The sequence below is a fragment of the Psammomys obesus genome, unplaced genomic scaffold (genome assembly GCF_907164565.1).
Source record: "Psammomys obesus unplaced genomic scaffold, mPsaObe1.curated_primary_1811, whole genome shotgun sequence".
In the NCBI taxonomy this organism is placed as follows: Eukaryota; Metazoa; Chordata; class Mammalia; order Rodentia; family Muridae; genus Psammomys; species Psammomys obesus.
The window spans coordinates 25,528,522-25,538,261 of record NW_026591086.1 but is presented as its reverse complement, the minus strand read 5'-3'; positions in this window follow the sequence as shown (position 1 = coordinate 25,538,261).

Sequence of the window (9,740 nt, the reverse complement as noted above, 5' to 3'; positions counted from 1 at the left end):
AATTTATAAAACATTAGATAAATAATCCAGCAAACAAATAAATATAAAAGAGTCCATCTCAAAACAAAAGGAAGAAATGAAAAAAGAAGGTCCAAAGTGGAAAAACAAACAAACAAGAAAGACATAAGTGGAACAAAATAAGAACAGAAATAGACACACACAAATGTAGATAGCTATCTTTCCCAAAATAGTTAAGGCAACTGGATGAGTAAAACATGTTTCAAGAACACGCAAATCAATATGTATTGTTAAATAATTATGAGTTCAATTTTAAAAACTGCGTCTAGAAACTCACTATATTGTTCATAAGAATTGACCCAAAATTTATTATTCAAAATATGAAACAGTTAAAACCATGAACCTTAGTGTAGAAAAGGCCTCTGGGTAAAGAGGCAGACCAGAATCTGACTCTCTGTGATCCACTGACAGACAAAAATCAGAATAAGAAATCTATACTCTCTTACAAAGAGAGGAAGAGGATCTTAAGAATTCAAAAAGATCATTATATGAAAATCAAAAATTCAAGTAAAAGTAGATGAAGTAAAAAGAAAAGATGTTAAGGCATATACACCTCAGAAGCACAGCTTTCAGTATGGAAAAGAAGAAATTGGCCCTGCCCCCGCAATGAAATGCCAGGTTGTCCTGAAAAAAAAATAAGAGTTCCACCTGTAGGACAAGCCCTCAGTCCCCAGATCCTTCAAAACTAGGTGCAAGTTCTGATGACACCATGATTGCTATGGTGGAACCAGGATTGCTCTGGTGGAACCATGATTTCTCTGGTGGACAAGTCAGCAGTGGATAGGAGTGTTCTCTTGTCATATTATCTGAAAGCAGGAGCTGAAGCCAAATTAACAGACAAGTTGTTTGAAAAGGACATATATTGGAGTTCTGGGAACAGGAAACAAACAAGACATGAAGCCAAAATTCAAGATCCTCAGCACAGAAGCCAGACAGCCTGGAGAGGCCATTTTAGAGAACTGACATGCTGAAGGCTTGCAGTGCGTGAGAAATGGGATCCTTAACCATTGGTTGCCAGGAACTGATCCCATCAACTCAGCACAAAAAAGGAGTGTGACATTTCTGAGTCAAAGTTCAGAGTCTGAGTTGTGTGGAGTTTGAGAACTACGAAGTTTCACAAGTAAAACTGACACCAATACTAACATCCTGCCGGCAGGATGAACACTTAGGAAGTCTAGAAAAAGAGGGGGTGGGTGGGCTCTGTGTGTGTATATGCCAGTGCTCTGATGATTCTTATTTAATTCAGTAACTGCACTCCCCAAGGTGTTATATTACATACATTTGTATGTATGTACACACATCCAAACGTGATAAGCTCCCACAGGACTTCAGACTGAGTAGAATCAATAGGCACTAGAGAGCCTGCCCAGCACACAGATTGCATAATTAATCATACCAGTAGAGACCACTGGTACACAAAGGAAGGGTGTCCCAGCGGACATTGGATATCCATCCAATCCAGGGTAAATATCACTGTAAACTACAGGAATGACAAGACTCTACAAAGTGAACTGACCCCTGACTCACACATGTAACTCCGATCCAAAATACTTGAAGATACAGGAAGGACATAATTTAACTTCTCCCTCAACCTCCCAACCCCCACCCTTTAACTCAGGCTTCATCATCTTCATAATTTACTGAAATAATCTCCCAGAGCCTTTTTTTTTTTCAAGGATTCAGACACTGACACCCACTCCCTCATCTCAGCGGCTCTGAAATTACAGAGGACAAATTCCTGGCCATACCTGTCTTGCCTCTGTCATGCCTCTGAAACAGGAGCACATGAAGATACTATAAGTTCTGCTAACAGTTCAGGATAGAGCCTCGCTACCCTGAGCGTGGACATAGAAGCTTCCTTTTGCTGAAAAGAATAACAGTGTCCATAGGAGTTGCTTTCTAAGAAAAAGAAACAACCCAGGCTTTTTTGGAGTCTTGGGCAGTTGTGGTCTGATCTGCAGGACACCTTTTTCTGTTGCAAGGTAGAACAGACTTCTATTTAATCACTTTAACAATTACCATTTTTTTCCTAGCACATGAATTAACAGCAACATTATGCTTCCTCATAACCTCTTCCTCTCCAACCTGCACACATTATATTTCTTTCTGCTCTACCTTTTGCTCATTTTTAAAATTCCATACCTAAATAAGATTGCTAAGTAATTACTATGTTATAATGGATTGAATATGTATGACCTCCATACACTCCTGTGTTTGATGCCTGGTCCATGGACATGGCATTATTAGAATGTGTAGCCTTGTTGGAGGAAGTGTGTCTTTGTGGGAGCAGGTGATAAAGGTTTTGTAAGCTCAAACTATGCTCAGTGTGAAACATAGTTTCCATCTACTACCTTCGGGTCAATTTGTAGAATTCTCAGCTCCTTCACAGCATGATCATGTGCCACGCTCCTCTCTGTGACAATAATGGAGCTCTGAAAATGTAAGTCAGCCTCAATTAAATGTTTTATTTTATAAGAGTTGCTATGGTTATGGTGTCTCTTCACAGTAATAAAACCTAACTAAGACATATGCTAAAACATCTAATTTATGATCTCTTGCAATTTCCTTCACCAAAGAAATTAGTCTATTATTTAAAAGTTCAGCGTCGTGAAAAATCTTAATACATTCAAAATGAAGCCATATTTGGTAATATATGTATATATTATCACAGGAAAATTATCTCATGGCACAATTCATTGTAAATTAAAGATTTTGGAATAATTGATAAATTAAGTTTTTAACTTGATAATTCAATGTGGAAAAGTATACTAAGAAAACAGTGAAAGATGAGATCAAAATTTTATGTACTATTAAATGTACTATACTATTTTTGTGAAGAAAAATCAATTGAACCTAAATACATTTCCTTGTGAGAGGATGATGTCTGTAAACCCAAGTAGTACTCAAGCCATTACAAACCATGTTTGAGGAAAAGTAAAGAATGTTAGTAATATGAAGTCAGAATTAGTTACAAATAAGCATCCCCCTACTTAGCTTAAAAGTTAAGAGTAAAAGTGGAGAAAATGAAAATATATCTTAAGAGATTGAAGTCCATGGGGAACTAGAGGGCTCTTTCAACTGAATACAGATCAGTGAAAAGACCAAAAACACTAGGTATTCAGCCAGAATTAAACATAAAAATTATGGGATTATGAAATCATTGTGTTTTTTTTTTAATTCTTTAGAGTTAATTCCTTGAGCAATTTCAGAACACAGCAGAAATCCATTTGCAAGAGTTTGCACTACTGGCAAAGCAAAAATTAAGAAGGCTAGAATTGAAGCAAAACAACATAATGAGTAAAATGGTAGACAAAGAACAAACTCAGCCATTGTGCAAAAATGTCCAACTGTTGCTCTATAAAACTCTCCCCAGTTGAGATTCTTCAAACGCCTCAGAGAATTAGGTCTGTGGATGTCATCCTGTTTATAGAGTCACATCTAAAAGAGTATTAAGTTCTCTCAGTTCATTGAGAGTGCCAAACCCAGTCTCTAATAGAAGCACCAGACTACCAGTATTACCAAGGTGGTATCCTTATCTGTCTGTTGGTTTGTTTCACTGTTTGTCTATTTATCTGTTCACTTATCCATGCCAAGTTAGAACCCCTGAGTTCTACAGATTATAAGAGGAAAAGAAGCGTATATTGTAATATCTAACGTGTACATTTAGAAATTAAGTTTATTATACTCCCAAACAATCTTGTGATAGTTTTCTCCTCTAAAACAGAAAATAAACACACTTCCATACTAAATCAACAAAATGTCTGGATACTTACACATGAAAGTGTTTTTAAAGTGTACATTTAGAAATTAAGTTTATTATACTCCCAAACAATCTTGTGATAGTTTTCCCCTCTAAAACAGAAAATAAACACACTTCCATACTAAATCAACAAAATGTCTGGATACTTACACATGAAAGTGTCCCCCCCCCTCTGGTTTTTATTGAACCATTCTTTAATCTAAGGGAACAAAACAATTCCAAACTTTTATAACTATTTTAAGGTCATAAAAAGGAAGTTAGCCTTACTAGTTCCAAATACTCTCTGAGTTCATTCAGGAAAAAAATAATAGAAACGAATACAAAAATATCCACATTCCAAAATGTCAGCCAAACACCCACAAAAGTCAAAGATAAAGACTGTCATTAACGTCCACTACCATAAGCTTAATTTCATTCATCTATAGTAGTAGACTAATGCTTTGATCAATTCCCAGCATGCAAATTTCAAATGCACAAACATATATTACATCAAAACTACCACACAGAACTCTAGCTAATAGACCGAGGACATGTTTCATTTGTGTGAAACATTACACTAAGTTAAAGAAGTCCTTGGTGCACTTGTATTTTTGTGTATATGCCTTATATGCATATATGTATTCATATATATATATATACATGCATGAGTGTCTACATGTATATATGGAGGATAGAGATCAAACTCCCATGTTTTTCTCAGAAGTTCTCCAACTTATATTGGAGACAAGGTCTCTCGCTGAACAAGGAAGTCACAGACCAGACTAGTTGAACACCTTGTTTCAGGGATCCACGTGTCTCCAACATCACACCTTAGGTTAACTGATGAAGACTACACTCAGCATTTCATGTCGGCAATAGGTATCTGAACTCAGTCTTCATGCTTTCACAGCAAGGATTTTACTGTTGGAACCAATTCCTCACTCCTTTCTTACCTGTTGTAAGTTATCTTTAGATGATTTATAATAATAACTGGTGCCCTGTGAATACTACATAAGTATCTGCTATATTTTAGAAAATAATAACATCGTAAATCGTAACAATGTTCAATATAGATGGAATTATAAAATGTATTTGCAGCTCCCTTTTGGTTGAATGCACAGATTTAGTGCAGACATAAAGGCAATTAATATCATGAAACAATAAGAATTCAAAACATGCTTCTATGTTTTCATTCTCTAGTGGAATTGTTAGGAACCTGAAGATGCTTGACTAACTATATTAAAGAAGTAGTTTACTGAATTCTGTAAGTGAAAACACTATTTTTGACAACATAAAGTAATAATTCCTCCTTCTGCAAGACTTAAAATATACATTTATTTGTGCCTACAAACTTCCGAAAACATATCATTTCAGAGAATATTTATTTAAAAGGAAGCCTAATGATATGTAAAAATAGTGTGGCCTTTAAATTATTGGTAAATTGTAGATAATTTTTTCGAAGTAAACAAACTTTAAAGATTAGTTTGGGGGTTGGGGATTTAGCTCAGTGGTAGAGCACTTGCCCAGCAAGCGCAAGGCCCTGGGTTCGGTCCTCAGCTCTGGAAAAAAAAAAAAAAGATTAGTTTGGGGATCACATTATTTTCTTTATAACAATAAGAAATAATTGCTTGTATTAGTTAGCTAATTTTAAAATACAGTTAAGATAATGACTCACCCCAGTTGTATGGCCGTCATCAAGAATACAAAAACAACACGTAATGCGTGGACATGGAAACATTAGGATTCTTACATACCCTTGCTGAAACACTTTGGAAATCAATACAGAAATAAATCTAAAGTGGTCAGCCAAGGGTGTGTAAGAATTTCCTTTTTCCCCACACCCATACCATCATGTGTTGTCCTTTGTATTCTTGCACAAATCCTGCACTAAACCATAGATTTAAAAAAGAGAGAGAGGTGAAAATATAGAAAAAATGTGGAAACCTGCACTATGCCTCTGAAAGGAGAAGTTAAAATATATTTTCTCATTAATTTTATTTATAACAAACACTGAAACGACCTCAAAAAGAAAACTATCACTGAGTCCTTTAAACACTAAAGTGTTTTTTTTAAACTGATAGTTTATTGCTATTGCAATGTAAAACACTCACTTGAAAATACAGCACTTGAATATTAAGATAAATTTAAGATTAGCAAATTTAAGCTGCTGTCTAGGCTCTTCCTTAATAGTATCAAAACATATTTCATATTCTTTTATAGTTTGATAACTGATTCATGTACCATATAAATATATAACACAGTTTGGGTAAACTAAACAACAATATCTCAAGAAATGACCACATTATTTATCAAGCAGGCTATCACTTCATTTCTGCTGGGCAGTTAGTTCATTGAAACATAATGCAACAGATGTCTGGGTCATAATACTTTGTCATTGTGTGGAGATAAAGATGTTACAAAAGTTGATACAAAAAAATAAAATCAACACACTGCTATTTTGAACTTGTCAGACATTCTAAAATCAGAATTGTACCTTGTTTTTGAAATATCTCTCAGATCATACTGTGCTAATAGTTGTCACTAAATATTTAACAGCACTAAATACACTTTATTATAATTTGTATTGAGATTATGATAATTATGCATTAGATTAAGATGAACATAAATTGTAATTGATTTTATCTACAACGTTTAAATATGCTCTACTAATTATCTCAAACATTGTATCACTTCTCTATAAATGCACAAATAGTTAATTAATAATAAAATCTTGTTGCTGCCAAACTAAGTCTAGTCCCTGTAGATTACCTTTATATTACTAAGTGTATCCGTTTACTTTAAAATTATTGACTCCTGTTTTCAAACAGAACAAACTAGGAACAAACAGCTTGAAAAAGTGTCAAATTTGAATAAAACATGATAATAATTTTAACTGCCTTAAGCACTTTGTTTTCTTTAGTTTAGTTAAGTAGGGTTTTTGAGTATCAGAAAATGATTATTAAAAACTAAAAACTAATCATTTTTCAACACAGGATTGAGCAATTCAGTATATCCACTAACATTTTTACTTTTTTATTTATAAATATTTATTGAATTAGTTTGATTTATTAGAGACATTAAATACAGTATACAAGCACCATAATTTGTATGAGAAATGCTTGTTTCTTATAAGTTCACAAAGAAGCCATTATTGAGGAACAACATAGGATTAAGTATAAACAATGAATTTAAGAAAAATGACATGGCTTATTGGATTGCCAAAGCAGTCAATTATATTATACTCCTCACTAGTGCTATCAGTGAATATTCACGATCTCAATAATATATTCTAGTGTGTTTATCTATGTACATAGATGCGTATGTATGAATTTTTTCTTTAAGAAGACCTCCCCTACCAATAGACTTGGGAAGGGGCATGCATGGAGAAGGAGGAGGAAGGGAGGGATTGGTAGGGGAAGAGGGAGGGAACTACAGGGGGATACAAAGTAAATAAAGTGTAATTAATAAAAAAATAAATAAAAATAAAAAGAAGGCCTTTTTTCAGTCTTGTATTATACGTTAAAAGTCAATCTTAATTCTTCCTACTGAATACCTTCCTGCAGAGAGCAATAACTTGAAGCTTTTAAAAAATTTAATTTCATATTTACTAATATATTTATTTTTTAAATTATGATTATTTGTTACAAATTATTCACTTTGTATCCCAGATGTGTCTCCTTCCCTAGTCTCCTCCCAATAACACCTTTCCTCCCTCTTCTCCCGCTATGCCTCTCCCCTAGTCCACTGAAAAAGAAGACCCTCTTTTCCTTCTATGTGATCCTAGCCTATCAGGTCTCATCAGGACTGGCTGCATTGCCTTCCTCTGTGGCCTGGCAAGGCTGAAATCCCTGGGATGGAGAGAAAAGGTAATCAGAGAGCCTGCCACTGAGTTCATGCCAGAGACAGCCTCCACAACCCTTCCTAGGGAATCCACTAAGAGACTGAGTCTACAGGTTACATCTGACCAGGGGTCCTGTCCATGCATGGTCCTTGTATCAGCCTCTACAGAGCCCCCAAGAACCCAGGGTTGGTTTGTTTTGTTGTTGTTGTTTTGGCTCTGTTGAATCTCTTTTGGGGCTCCTACCCCCTTCTGTCTTTCTATCTCCCGCTTCGTTCATAAACTTCCATGAATTTAGCCCGAAGTTTGGCAATGAGTCTCAGCTTCTGCCTCAATACTTCAATCAGTAGTGTCTTTCAGAGGCCCTTTGTGGAATGCTCCAGTCCTGTTTCCTGTCTTCCCATGCTTCAAATGTCTATTGCATTTGTCCTTCTGAATGAGGGAGGACTGAATATCTTCCCTATGGTCTTCTTTGTTGTTTAGCTTTAGGGCTATAGTCTTTAGTATGTTTATCCTATATTATATGTCTTATAATCACTTTTGAGTGAGTACATATCATGTGTGTCTTTCTGCTTCTGGGTTATATCACTCAGGATGATGTTTTCTAGTTCCCACCAATTGTCTGCAAATTTCATGATTTCCTTGCTTTTAATAGCCAAGTAGTATTCCATTGAGTAAATATACCACAATTTCTGTATCAATTCCTCTGTGGAGGGACACCTAGGTTGTTTCCAGATTCTGGTGATTATGAATAGAGGTGCTACAAACATGGTTGAGAAAATGTTCTTGCTGTACTTGAGCATACTTCAGATATATGCCTAGGAGTGGTATCTTTTTGTTTTTTAACTTTTATTAATTACACTTTATTCATTTTGTATCCCCCCATAAGCCCCTCCCTCCTCCCCTCCCAGCCCCACCCTTCCCCCTTTCTGCATGCATGCCCCTCCCCAAGTCCACTGATAGGGGAGGTCCTCCTCTCCTTCTTTCTGATCTTAGTCTATCAGTTCTCATCAGAAGTGACTGCATTGTCAGGGTTCTAGGTTATCTCTATGAATAGTCCTTGGTTGGAGTATGAGTCTCTGGGAAGTTCCCTGTGTTCAAATTATCTTGTTCTGTTGCTCTCCTTGTGGAGTTCCCATCCCCTCCAACTCTTACTATTTCCCACTTCTTACATAAAATTCCATTCACTCTGCCCCACAGTTGGCCATCAGGCTCAGCATCTGCTTTGACAGTCTGCATGGCAGAGGCTTTTCAGGGGCCCTCTGTGGCAGGTTCCAAGGTTGTTTCCTGTTTAGGAGTGGTATCTTGACGTAGCACTATTACTAATTTTCTGAAAAAGCATCATATGTATTTCCAAAATGGTTGTACAAGGTTACATTTCCATCAGCAACGGAGCAGGGTTTCCTTTTCTCCACAATGTCTCCAGCATGTGTTGTCACTTGAGTTTTTGATCTTAGCCATTCTTATGGGCATAAGCTGAAATCTCAGGGTTGTTTTGATTTGCATCTCCCTGATACATGAGTGACCACAACATTTCTACCAGATAACTCCATTAGCCTGTAAACACATTCAGCAAAGTGGCTGGATGCAATATTAACTAAAAAATATCACTAGCCATCCTGTATATAAAAGGCAAATTTCTGAGAAAGAAATTGGGGAAACAATACCCCTTACAATACCCACAAATAGCATAAAATACCTTAGTGTGACTCTAACCAAACAAGTTAAAGACCTGTTTGAAAAAATCATCTACAAAGAGTTCTCTGTTTAGCTATGTTCCCATATTTTAATTGGATTACTTGGTTTGCTGCTTTTCAGCTTCTTTAGTTCTTTATATATGCTGGATATCAGCCCTCTGTCAGACAAAGGGTTGGTGAAGATTCTTTCCCAATCTGTAGGCAGTCATTTTGTTTTGATGATGGTGTCCTTTGCTTTACAGAAGATTTTCAGCTTCATGAGGTCCCATGTATTGATTGTTGCTCTTAGAGCCTGTGCTGTTGGTGTTCTGTTCAAGAAGTTGTCCCCTGTACCAATGAGTTCTAGGGTATTCTCCACTGTTTCTTCTAACTGATTTAATGTGTCTGGTTTTATGTTAAAGTCTTTGATCCACCTGGACTTTAGTTTTGTGCAGGGTGATAAGTATGG